This window comes from Trachypithecus francoisi, unplaced genomic scaffold, assembly GCF_009764315.1.
Source record: "Trachypithecus francoisi isolate TF-2019V2 unplaced genomic scaffold, Tfra_2.0 Lachesis_group3, whole genome shotgun sequence".
In the NCBI taxonomy this organism is placed as follows: domain Eukaryota; kingdom Metazoa; phylum Chordata; class Mammalia; order Primates; family Cercopithecidae; genus Trachypithecus; species Trachypithecus francoisi.
In genome coordinates this window covers 11,260,427-11,271,648 of record NW_022681468.1, presented here as the reverse complement: position 1 = coordinate 11,271,648, position 11,222 = coordinate 11,260,427, and the positions used below count along the sequence as shown (strand labels likewise).

General features: G+C 44.7%; 1 long non-coding RNA gene across 1 annotated transcript; it reads left to right on the top strand.

Moving 5' to 3' along the window:
- Nucleotides 1-1,980: 1,980 nt before the first annotated feature.
- LOC117071165 lies at nucleotides 1,981-10,535 on the top strand. Its single transcript, XR_004432173.1, has 3 exons — nucleotides 1,981-2,102; nucleotides 9,344-9,398; nucleotides 9,998-10,535. It is a non-coding gene; the product is annotated as an uncharacterized LOC117071165 (long non-coding RNA).
- The last annotated feature ends 687 nt before the right edge of the window (nucleotides 10,536-11,222 follow it).

The window sequence follows — 11,222 nt, the reverse complement described above, 5'->3', positions numbered from 1 at the left end:
GACTCTTCAGCCAGACTGCTTGGATTCAAGTCCAAGCTCTGGCACTTTTTGCCTCTGGAGGCTTAGGTAAATTATTTAACCTCTTTGTGGTGAAGTCCCTCAACATTCATCCTCCCCCTTTTTGTGTAACAGGTTTTTGCCAGGCACAGGGCAGTCCAGAATAAAGACTCCATTCCTCAGCTCCCTTGTAGCTGTGTGAGGCCATGTGCCTACGTCCCACCAGTGGGATCTGAGCCAAAATGTCATGTTAGTTTCTAGGAGGTCTTCCTCAAGAGACAGCCCCTTTCTCATTTTTTGGTCTTTTGTTTGTTTTGTTTTATAATCCCTTCTTCCACTGTGCTGTTCACACTGGTGCTGCGTATGTACCTCTCATTGTGGGGACATGTACCTCTATAGTGGGGACTATAGACCCCTTAGATGGGAATGCTATTTTATTTATCCTTTTACTCTCTCCCCATTGTGTGCTAGCAGTGGTACATGAGGGGAGACATGATTGTGTCATTTTCATGTTTTTAGATTGAGAGGAACTGCACCTGAGAAGTGGTACCTGAAGAGCCTCATCCACACCTGCACTTGATCTCTACGATGAGGTCCTGGACCGTAAGCCTGAACCTTCTGCCGTAGTGGACTGAAAATTTGGACGTCTTTGGAGGCAGTGAATCAATTTTGCATGTGAAAAGAACGTAAATAGTGGCTAGAGGCTGGATGATGCTAGTTTGCCTCCGAAGATAGCCATTATTAATTATTTTACCTGTATGCACATGCTACTTTCCCATCGAGAAGTGAAGTCTCTTCTTCTAACTCCTTGAATCCAGTTTATGCTTTGACCAATAGATACAAGTGATGATATCCAAGGCTAGGTCATAAGAAGCTTTATAACTGCCACCTGAGTCTCCTGCAAAGCTTGCTGTTGATATATACCCTTTGGGAATCCAGCCACCATGCTGTGAGACAGCCCCAAGCCCATACAAAGGCCATGTGTGGGACTTTTGGTTCCTATAGCTCCAGCTGAGCTTCCAGCTGACAGCCAGTGTCAACTGACAGCATTGTGTCTGCACCAACTTCGACAGCAGGCCCACTGGAGCCTTCGGGTGACTGCACCTCGGCCGCCATATGACTGAAACCATGTGAGAGAGCCCAAGTGAGAACTTACTTCCTTAACTGAGCCACATCAACCCACAGAACCATGAGTGATAATCATAAATTGTTTTAAGCGACTCGGTTTTGCGGTGGTTTGATGTGTTAGTAGCAGTACAATTATACAGGTCAGCAGCAACCTCAATTCTTGCCTCCTCAGAAGAAAGAATTCAGTTGAGGGGCATAAGGCAGAGTGAGAGACTGAGGCAAGTTTTAGAGCAGGAGTGAAAATTTCTTTAAAAGTTTTAGAGCAGGCCAGGCAAGGTGGCTCACACATGAAATCCTAGGGGAGGCCGAGGTGGGCGGATCACTTGAGGTCAGGAGTTCCAGACCAGCCTGGCCAACCATGGCCAACATGGTGAAACCCCATCTCTACTAAAAATACAAAAATTATCTGGGCGTGGTGGTAGGCACCTGTAATCCCAGCTACTCAGGAGGCTGAGACAGGAGAATCGCTTGACTCCAGGAGGCGGAGGCTGCAGTGAGCAGAGATTGCACCATTGCCCTCCAGCCTGGGCAACAGAGGGAGACTCCATCTCAATCAATAAATAAAATAAAAATAATAAAAATAAAAGTTCTAGAGCAGGAATGAAAGAAAGTAAAATACACTTGAAAGAGGGCCAAGTGGGTGACTTGATTCAGGTGCATGGTTTGACTCTTGACCTGGGGTTTTATGTGTTGGCAAGCTTGTGGGGTCTACGTCTCTTCTCCCCTGATTCTTCCCTGGGGTGGGCTGTCTGCATGCACAGCGGTCTACCAGCACTTGGGACAGGAACATGCGCAGTGTGTTTACTGGAGTTGCATGCATGTTGGCTTAAGGCGTTCTTCCCTTACCAGCTGAATGTTTCTAGAGGAAGGTCATATACCAGTTAAACTCCACCATTTTGCCTCTCAGTGTTCATGCTGAGCCCACGCATCCAACTCCTGAGACCTTATTGGGAAGCTGCTGATCATCAGTTTCAGGTGTTTCTATCTGTTGGGAGACTGCCTTTCCCTGGTGCTGGCTGTAACCAATTATTATTTTAGAGAGACAGTTAATGACCACCTGACCATCACCTGACCCTCACCTGACATTCCTGGTTGGGAGGAGCCCTCTCCTGCCCTGCTTATGTCTGCCTGACTACCTACTGTAACAGACGCAGCCAGCTGGAACGTCGGCTTTGCTCCCTATCATGTAGAATCAGATTTCCCGGGCTCCTTTGCCCTCTGGGTTCTTGGTAGTTTGGGCTAATGGGAAGCACTGGTGGGAGACTCAAAGGTGGAAGGAAGGAAGAAACCAGGGTGTTTTCTTTCTCTCGCTCTCTCTCTCGGCTTTGGTTGGCATCTCCCGCAATGGCTGTATCTGTTCCTTGGCTGTATGTCTCCTCAGAAAGACCCTCCCTCTGTGGTTCCATCCCCAGGGGGCAGCTCTCACTGTATTCTAGCTCCTACCAGGCTGCCCCAGCTTCTAGCTCCTGGCAAATGTCTGTTATCCTTCCAGCCTCAGGGGTGACAGCAGTTCACTGTCATTGCTACAGCATCCCACTGGGCTTCTCACCATTTTCCTCACCCGTGTAACCAACTTCTAGGATTTAAATTCTTTCTACTTGAAACACCTAAAGTTGCTTCTGTTTTCCTAACTGGACCCTGGAGGATACAGCGTGTAAGAGGATAGCACAGTCTAGTCCAGCAGGCCGGGGAAGGCGTCCCACCAGATGGGGTGTTTGAGTCAAGGTATGAGAAATGACTAGGCTTTCCGGGCATAGGAGATACACAAGTGCAGTGGCCCAAGGGAAAGGCAGACTGACATATTAGAAGTACGGGAGCAGGCCAGGCGTGGTGGCTCACGCCTATAATCCCAGCACTTTGGGAAGCCGAGGCGAGCGGATCAAAAGGTCAGGAGATGGAGACCATCCTGGCTAACACGATGAAACCTCGTCTCTACTAAAAATACAAAAACAAAATTAGCCGGGCGTGGTGGCGGGTGCCTGTAGTCTCAGCTACTTGGGAGGCTGAGGTAGGAGAACGGCGTGAACCCGGGAGGCAGAGCTTGCAGTGGGCCGGGATTGCGTCACTGAACTCCAGCCTGGGTGACAGAGTGAGACTCCGTCTCAAAAAAAAAAAAAAAAAGACTGGGGCAAAGTGGGCAATGTTGCTGCGCCACAAAGAAAATGAGAGGGGGACTGTCATGAGATAAGGTTGAAGTTTGCAGGGCCAAAGCAAGGGGCTCTCAATCCTTAAGGCAAGTTAGAATCACCTGGAGATTAAATATATATAAAAACATATCGTTTATATATACTGATATATAATATATTTAATGTTTATACTGATATAAATATATATCAGTATAAATATTATATATTTAATATATCAGTATATATAAACATACACATATACATAATATATGGATATGTTTATATATTTTTATTATGTAGTTATATGTTAATATAACTATATATTATAAAACTATATACTGATAAAATATATCAGTATATATGTGTGTATATATACCAGTATATGTAAATATGTATTAGTATGTTATATATACTGGTATATATACACACATATATACTGATGCTGAGACCTCATCCCAGACTAACTGAATCAGAATCCTTGGGATTGGACCAGCATGATTCCTATATGCAGTCAGGGTTGAGAACCGCTGGGCATTGACCCTGCAAGGCCTTGTCAACCATGGTCTTCATCCTGATCAATGGGAAGATCCCAAAAGGTGGTGAGTTCTCTGGCTGTAGGGTGGGGAAGTGATTGGAGCGGCCAGGAATGGAGGCAGAAAATCCCTAGGCAGCTATTGTAGCAGATCGATGTGCTCCTGGCTTGCTGAGCCTGGCAAGGGACAAAAGCTGGTTCTGTACTTGCTGGTGAGACTCCCTGGCTGACCCCACTCAGTTCCTCACATCTGCCATCTTGCTCTGGATTTTCCTACTCCCCGTTGGTTCCCTTCAGCTGGGCTCTGTCCTCGCGTTCATCTGCCTGGAGAGTTTCCTGCTAACGAACCCTCCCCAGTACCCATCCCTCTTTCTCCTGGGCCGATGGATGCAGCCATTCCACATCCCTGCAGAGGGTTACTCTGGCAGAACCTAGGATCCTAAACTCCTTAAGTACCCTGAATTTTAAAATCATGATTATATTTGGCAGCTTTAATCAAAAATTGGAAGTACATGGAATTAGAACCTTTGGCCAGAGACTCTCGGAGTTGAAAGCCCTCCCTTAGAAATAGCCTCTTCCAACCCCTGAATTTCATTATCCAAGAAGATCCATGAGCTCTGGAGAGTTCAGGACCCAGGTCTGCTAAGGACTTCTGCTTCCCTGACTTTCCTTCATGTCTTGCTGTCCTAGGGATTTAAGACCATGAATTTGCAAATGCTCTGCCTGAAGCGTGTACTGAAGCTCTGGAGACCTCACCCAATTCCCAGGGCCATAATTATAATAATGTACAAATGAGAGAGAATCTTTCTGTAAATTTAAACCACTGCATTTTCACTTCTTGCTTTGAATTACGTTTTCTTGCAGCTGCTCCCTCCAGGGGAGCCAGAAGGCTTATTGCCCCAAGGCAGGAGAGGCTGTGTGAGACCTGGTTTTGAAAGCTTTGAGAAGAGAAGAAGTGCTGGGATTCCTTTGTCTCCTCCATTAGCACATAAAGGGCAAAGCCTAGAGGATCTTAGGGATCCCTGCGGTCTGCTTGGGGAAGGCCAGGCCACCACTGGGAGTGGAGTCAGGGAGGCTCTGGGAGAGAAGCCAGCCCCATGGGAACCTGGAGAGTCATGGGAGAGAAAGGAGGAGGTGTTAGAGGTTGGAAGGCCAATGAGGCAGAAGCTTGTCTTCTGATTCTTCTTCCTGGACCCAAGGCTGGAAGATAGGATGTTGGAACCATGAGGATATTCATGGCAAGGAGGGAGCTGTTGCCTCTGGTCCTGGAGCCCACCTTCAGAAAGGTGCCAGGAGAGTCAGCTGAGGAACTTTAAGTTTTCGCTTTCTCCTGAGTGGTACAGAGACTGAATAAACTGCCCAAGGGCCTGCCCTGGGCAAGGGAAGGTGGCACTCAGGCCAATGGGCTGGCTGGAGGTGACAGCAATGGCAATCCAGGAGGGATCCTGCACCCCTAACAAGCTCCAAGATCAGACTGAGAGTTACCCTGGCCCCCAGGGGCTCCAGGGGGAGAGGTGACTGTGGGGACCCATGCATGCCAGCGGCACATCCAGATGTTACTGGTGGAAGGTGTCCAGGTTCTTGGCGTCTTGAACAAAGAATTGGACAGAATGCACAAGGTGAGGAAAGCAAAAACACAGGTTTATTGAAAACGAAAGTACACTCCATAGTGCGGGAGTAGGCCGGCGCATAGAATTACAGAATCTTCTGGGGTTTCAATACTCTCTAGACATTTTCCACTGGTTACTTGTTATATGTTCTGTGTCAATGAAGACAATGAAGAGGAGTTACAAGTCATTTACTCGGAATGTGCCCTATGTAAATGGAGAGGATGTTATTTGGTGTGTGCGGTTTATGTAAATGGAGAGGACGGATGTGAAGTTACAAAGTGTAAATGGAGAGGATGTCACTTGGTATGTGTGGTCTATGTAAATGGAGAGGATATCACCAGGTGTGCAGTTGATGTAAATGGAGAGGATAAATATGAAATTACAAAGTGTAAATGGTGTAACTGGAAGGGATGAAGTGCGGTTACAAAGCCATTCATATTCCATTTGGTTTTGTTCTAGGAAGTCAGCGTGGATCAGCCTTATGTTCCTGGCCTCCAGGTCCTATTCTCCTGCTTCACAGGGACGGCCAGGATCTCTATCCTTACAGCACGTTGGAATGTATATGTTCCTCTCCCCACATTGCCTTAGGGAGCAGGCAGGTGTCAGGGGCAGCACAAGGACGGCCAACAGGACAGGTGCATAAGTAAGACTGATCCAATTTGAGGGATCAAGTCTGAGAATATTCTAAACAGGATCCAAGTAACATTTTTGCCTCCTAACCAGCAGGTGGAAGCTCAAGAGAAAGACTAGACTTATTCCACATTAAATAATAGTATTTTTTTCTTGAACATCTTGATCATAATATCAATTAAATGTGTGGCCCTGATTCAATAGCTACCGTTTACTGAGCATCTATTTTGTGCCAGACTCGCTGCTGGTATTTGACAGTGCGGTGCCTGACAAGTAGACACAATGGCTTCAGTGTCGTTGGTACTGGTATTATTGTTACAATGATGCTTTAATCCTCCCAAAGTGATTGAGCCTTTATTATAAAGATCATAAGATGTTCACTTTGCTTATTTCCTTGTCCTTTTCTTCCTCCATGCATGCTTGATTGCACAAGAGAAGTCACTAGTAATTGATTGACTTCCTATCCTAACCCCCAGCGCTGCCTGCAAGATTGACGAACTGTTTTTCTTTCAAAGAACAAGGACCCTTAGGTCATGCAGACCTCCTTAATAGCTTCTAGGAGTTTGTTTGGGCAGAGGAACTCAAACAGCTTTGATTACTGGGGGAACCCATCTTCTGCATACATGCTTTGCTCATAAAAGCCCCCAGTTATGTTAAAAGGCAGATTCGATTTGAGAGACTGCTTCTCCTGCCTTCTTGTTTTAGCCAAATCAAATAAACTTTTCTCTGCTTCTAAGTGCTGATGTGTCAGTGTTTGGTTTGCTGTGTATCAGGTACATGAACCTAAAATTTGGGGTTTGATAACACCAACAGCTCTGCACAGGAGATATTGTCATCCAGTCTTACTAATGAGGAAAACGTGTTCACAGGACTTGCCCAAGGTCACACATTTTAATCAGTGGCAAAGTTAGAGTTAAAAATATTCATGTGCTTTGTTGTTGTTTTTATAATTCAAGGACGCATCACTATTCTATGTACCACAAAGAAGAAAAAGAGCTAGCTATTAAACTATAGTATTTCCTTCGCATTTAGAATTTTTGTTGTAAACTCATTATAAAGAGCTCTTTTAAATTTAGTTAGACATAGACTTTGGTTATTTATTGTGCTTTTGCATATATAAAAAAGAAAATATGAGTAAAATAAATGGGTTCGACTGGGCGCAGTGGCTCAAGCCTGTAATCCCAGCACTTTGGGAGGCCAAGACGGGCGGATCACGAGGTCAGGAGATCGAGACCATCCTGGCTAACATGGTGAAACCCCATCTCTACTAAAAAACACAAAAAACTAGCCGGGCGAGGTGGCGGCTGCCTATAGTCCCAGCTACTCAGGAGGCTGAGGTAGGAGAATGGCATAAACCCGGGAGGCAGAGCTTGCAGTGAGCTGAGATCCGGCCACTGCACTCCAGCCCGGGCAACAGAGCGAGACTCCATCTCAAAAAAAAAATAAAAATAAAAATAAAAATAAAAATAAATAAATAAATGGGTTCATTATTTAGAAAATATCTTCACATTCAAACCCTACTTCTTTTTAAAAATATTTATCTCAATAGAGAAACCCTACTTCTTTTAAACAACTTTCCAACTCAGAGTTACAAGTATCCTCTGTATAAGCAAGTGTGTTGGCAATGCAATATTTTTTTAAAAACTTTATATTTTGGAACAATTTCAAATTTAGAGAAAAATTGCCAGAATAGTACAAAAATTTCCTTTATACCCTTCAGCAGATTCCCACATTTTTTATCTGATTACACCACCTTATGATTATCTGTGTGTGTGTATGTGTGCATGTACATTACTATTTTCTGAATCAGTTCGGAGTAAGCTGCAGATATGAGTCCCTTTATTCCTAAATACGTCAGCTTGATTTAGAAAAAAAGGACATTTTCTGGCCAGGCACAGTGGCTTATGCCTGTAATCCCAGCACTTTGGGAGGCTGAGGTGGGCAGATCACCTGAGGTCAGGAGTTCAAAACCAGCCTGGCCAACATGGCAAAACCCCATCTCTGCTAAAAATATTTAAAAATTAGCCAGGTGTGGTGGCAGGCGCCTGTAATCCCAGTTACTCGGGAAGCTGAGGCATGAAAATCACTTGAACCTGGGAGGCGGGCAGATCACCTGAGGTCAGGAGTTCAAAACCAGCCTGGCCAACATGGCAAAACCCCATCTCTGCTAAAAATATTTAAAAATTAGCCAGGTGTGGTGGCAGGCGCCTGTAATCCCAGTTACTCGGGAAGCTGAGGCATGAAAATCACTTGAACCTGGGAGGCAGAGGCTTCAGTAAACTGAGATCACGCCACTGCGCTCCAGCCTTAGGGATAGAGTGAAACTCTGTCTCCAAAAAAAAGGACATTTTCTAATCTAACCATAGAACAATGATTAAAACCAAGAAATTAACATTGATACAATACTATTACATAACATACAGATCTTATTCAGATTTCACCATTTTATCAATAATGTCTATTACAATAAATACATACATATATTTAATAAATATAACACATTATTCATTAAAATATAATATTTATATGTTATTATACAATAAATAAATATGCATATATATTTTTTTTCTGGTTCAGAATTCAATCCAGGATCATACATTACATTTAGTTGTTGTGTCTCTTCAGGTTCTTTTAATCTGGAACAGCTCCTCAGACTTCTTTCGTCCTTCACAATCTTGATATTTTTCAAGAGTACAGATCAGTCATTTTGTATGAAGTCTCTCAGTTCAGATTTGTCTGGTATTTCTTTATGAGTAGATTCAGGTTTTGCATTTTGAGGGGCACAGTTACCACAAAGGTGAGTATATGGCCTTCTCAGCTTATTATGTCAAGAGACACATGATGTCAATTTGTCCCATTTAGGGGAGGCTAATTTTAATCACTTGGCTAAGGTGGTAACTGCCAGATTTCACTGCTGTCAAGTAACTATTTTTCCTTTTGTAGTGTATTAGTCTGTTCTCATGCTGCTACTGAAGACATACTTGAGACTGGGTAATTTACAAAGGAAAGAGGTTTAATTGACTCACAGTTCAGCATGGCTGGGGAGGCCTCAGGAAACTTACAATCATGGCAAAAGGAGAAGCAAACATGTTCTTCTTCACATGTCGGCATCAAGAAGTGCTGAGCAAAAGGGGGAAAAGCCCTTTAGAAAACCATCAGATCTTGTGAGAACTCACTCACTATCATGAGAACAGCAGCATGGGGGTAACAGCCCCCCATGATTCAATAACCTCCCACCGGGTCCCTTACATTTATCAACTTTGGCGTCCCCACAGCTCCAGGGTGGGGAAAGAGGAAATAATACTTTCCCTCTTTTACAGAAGAGGGGGTTGAAGATCTGAGAGGCTGAGTTACTTTCACAAAGTAACACAGCTGGTAAGTTCCAAGGCTGGGCTTCCTGCTCCAAGACTGTTGCTAGTTCTACAGGAACCAGGATGCTCCTAGATTTATCCTCTGGAGTTTATGGAACAGACCATGCCCTGCCCCTTTTGAAATATCTTGGGCGTAAATGAGAAGTAGACTACATGTGAGAGTGAAATTTTAAATTAGGCTGAGCTGGACTTTATAATAACAAAGTGATTGGAAAACTGTGGGTTTGCTGAGAGACCTTTGGGAAAGGAACAAGGACATTCAAAAGAGTGTTTGGGGAAAATAAAGCCATTTCTGGTTTGTACCAGCCCCCTTTGGTCTTATCCAGCACCCTGCCTGGGAGCCCACACCTCGCTCGGCCTGTGAGGGGCACTCCACCAATGTTTGTTCAATGACTCCGGGAATGGATCAAGTGTCAAACTCTGTTAGGCTATGTGTGGGTGGATTTGACTTGGGGTTCAGTCCTGGGGATGCTATTACAGAACCATAATTGGTTTCTCAGAGGTGATTTAGTCCCTTGTTAGCAGACTAGAACACTTGAGGACTTCAATCTACCAACATTTAGATTGCCTTGGGAGAACAGCCAGCAATTCTTGCACCCACAGATGTTAAATGCCTGCATTCAGCATTCCTGCAACAGGCTCCAGGTGGAATGCTAATGGGACCAGCCTCCAGTCCCTGGACCTTAGCTGTGGAAGGAGAGAAAAGGACATCTGCACCTCCTCTCAGAGAAAGCCTGATGCCTGCCAAAGGACTTGGAGGGCCAACACAGTGACCCTCAGTCTGGAGTTTGTTCACTGAACATTGGAGACTATCATTTGGGCAGGTGGTCTTGGGCCTCTATGAGCAGCAGGCTGCACCCCACTATGACCCTCTCATTCCACTCTGAGGCATCTTCATGAAAGCAGATGTCCATTGAAAAGCACCCAAGTGCAGTCTCAGCTGATGAACTTCAGAGACAATTAAGACAAAGGCTCTTGGTCCCCTCTGCCCTTGGGTGGTGCCTCTGGTATGCACTTGGTCCCTGTGTCTTTATTTAGACTGGTCACTTCACAACCCATCATGTCAACCCACCCCTAACCGTGCCCACCCTGGGTCCTCCCCTCAACTATCTGACTTCCCACTTTGAGCTCAGCAAAGGCAAGAGATGTTTTTCTGCTTTGATACCCTAAATATACGGAATGGAGGCTGGCACACAGTGGGCCCTTGAAATTTGGGAGGAGTGAATATATATATATGTGTGTGTGTATATATATGTGTGTGTGTGTGTGTATATATATATAATATTCCTACCTCAGCTTTCCTTGCAACTCCCCATAGTAGGAATGGATTGTAAAACTTCCCGGGATGTTCAAGAGGAGAAAGGAGAGAAAGCAGTCTGGAATTTTGAGCCAAGCCAGTCACCAAGCCATCTGTAAAATGGGATGGGAATATGACATGAGCCACAGGGGTACTATGAGGGTTAATGAGGTCACCATGCGATGTACCATGCCAACATGAATAACCAGACCTCTTGATATCATCATTTCTGCATTCCCCAGCAAGTGCCTGATACACACTACACACTCAACAAGTGTGTTGGGGTGTCCAGTGGAAACTGGTCTCTAGAAGAATTTTTATAGCAGGCTATACTTTCCTTTCAAAAGTTCAAAGCTGTGTTTGCATTCTAGAGTGGAGTCCTTGCTTCATGAGGGAAGCTCTGTGTATTAGTCAGGGTTCTCTAGAGAGACAGAAATATATACTAATATATATATTAGTTATTAAGTATTAACTTACATGATCATAAGGTCCCACCATAGGCCATCTGCAAGCTGAGGAGCAAGGAGAACT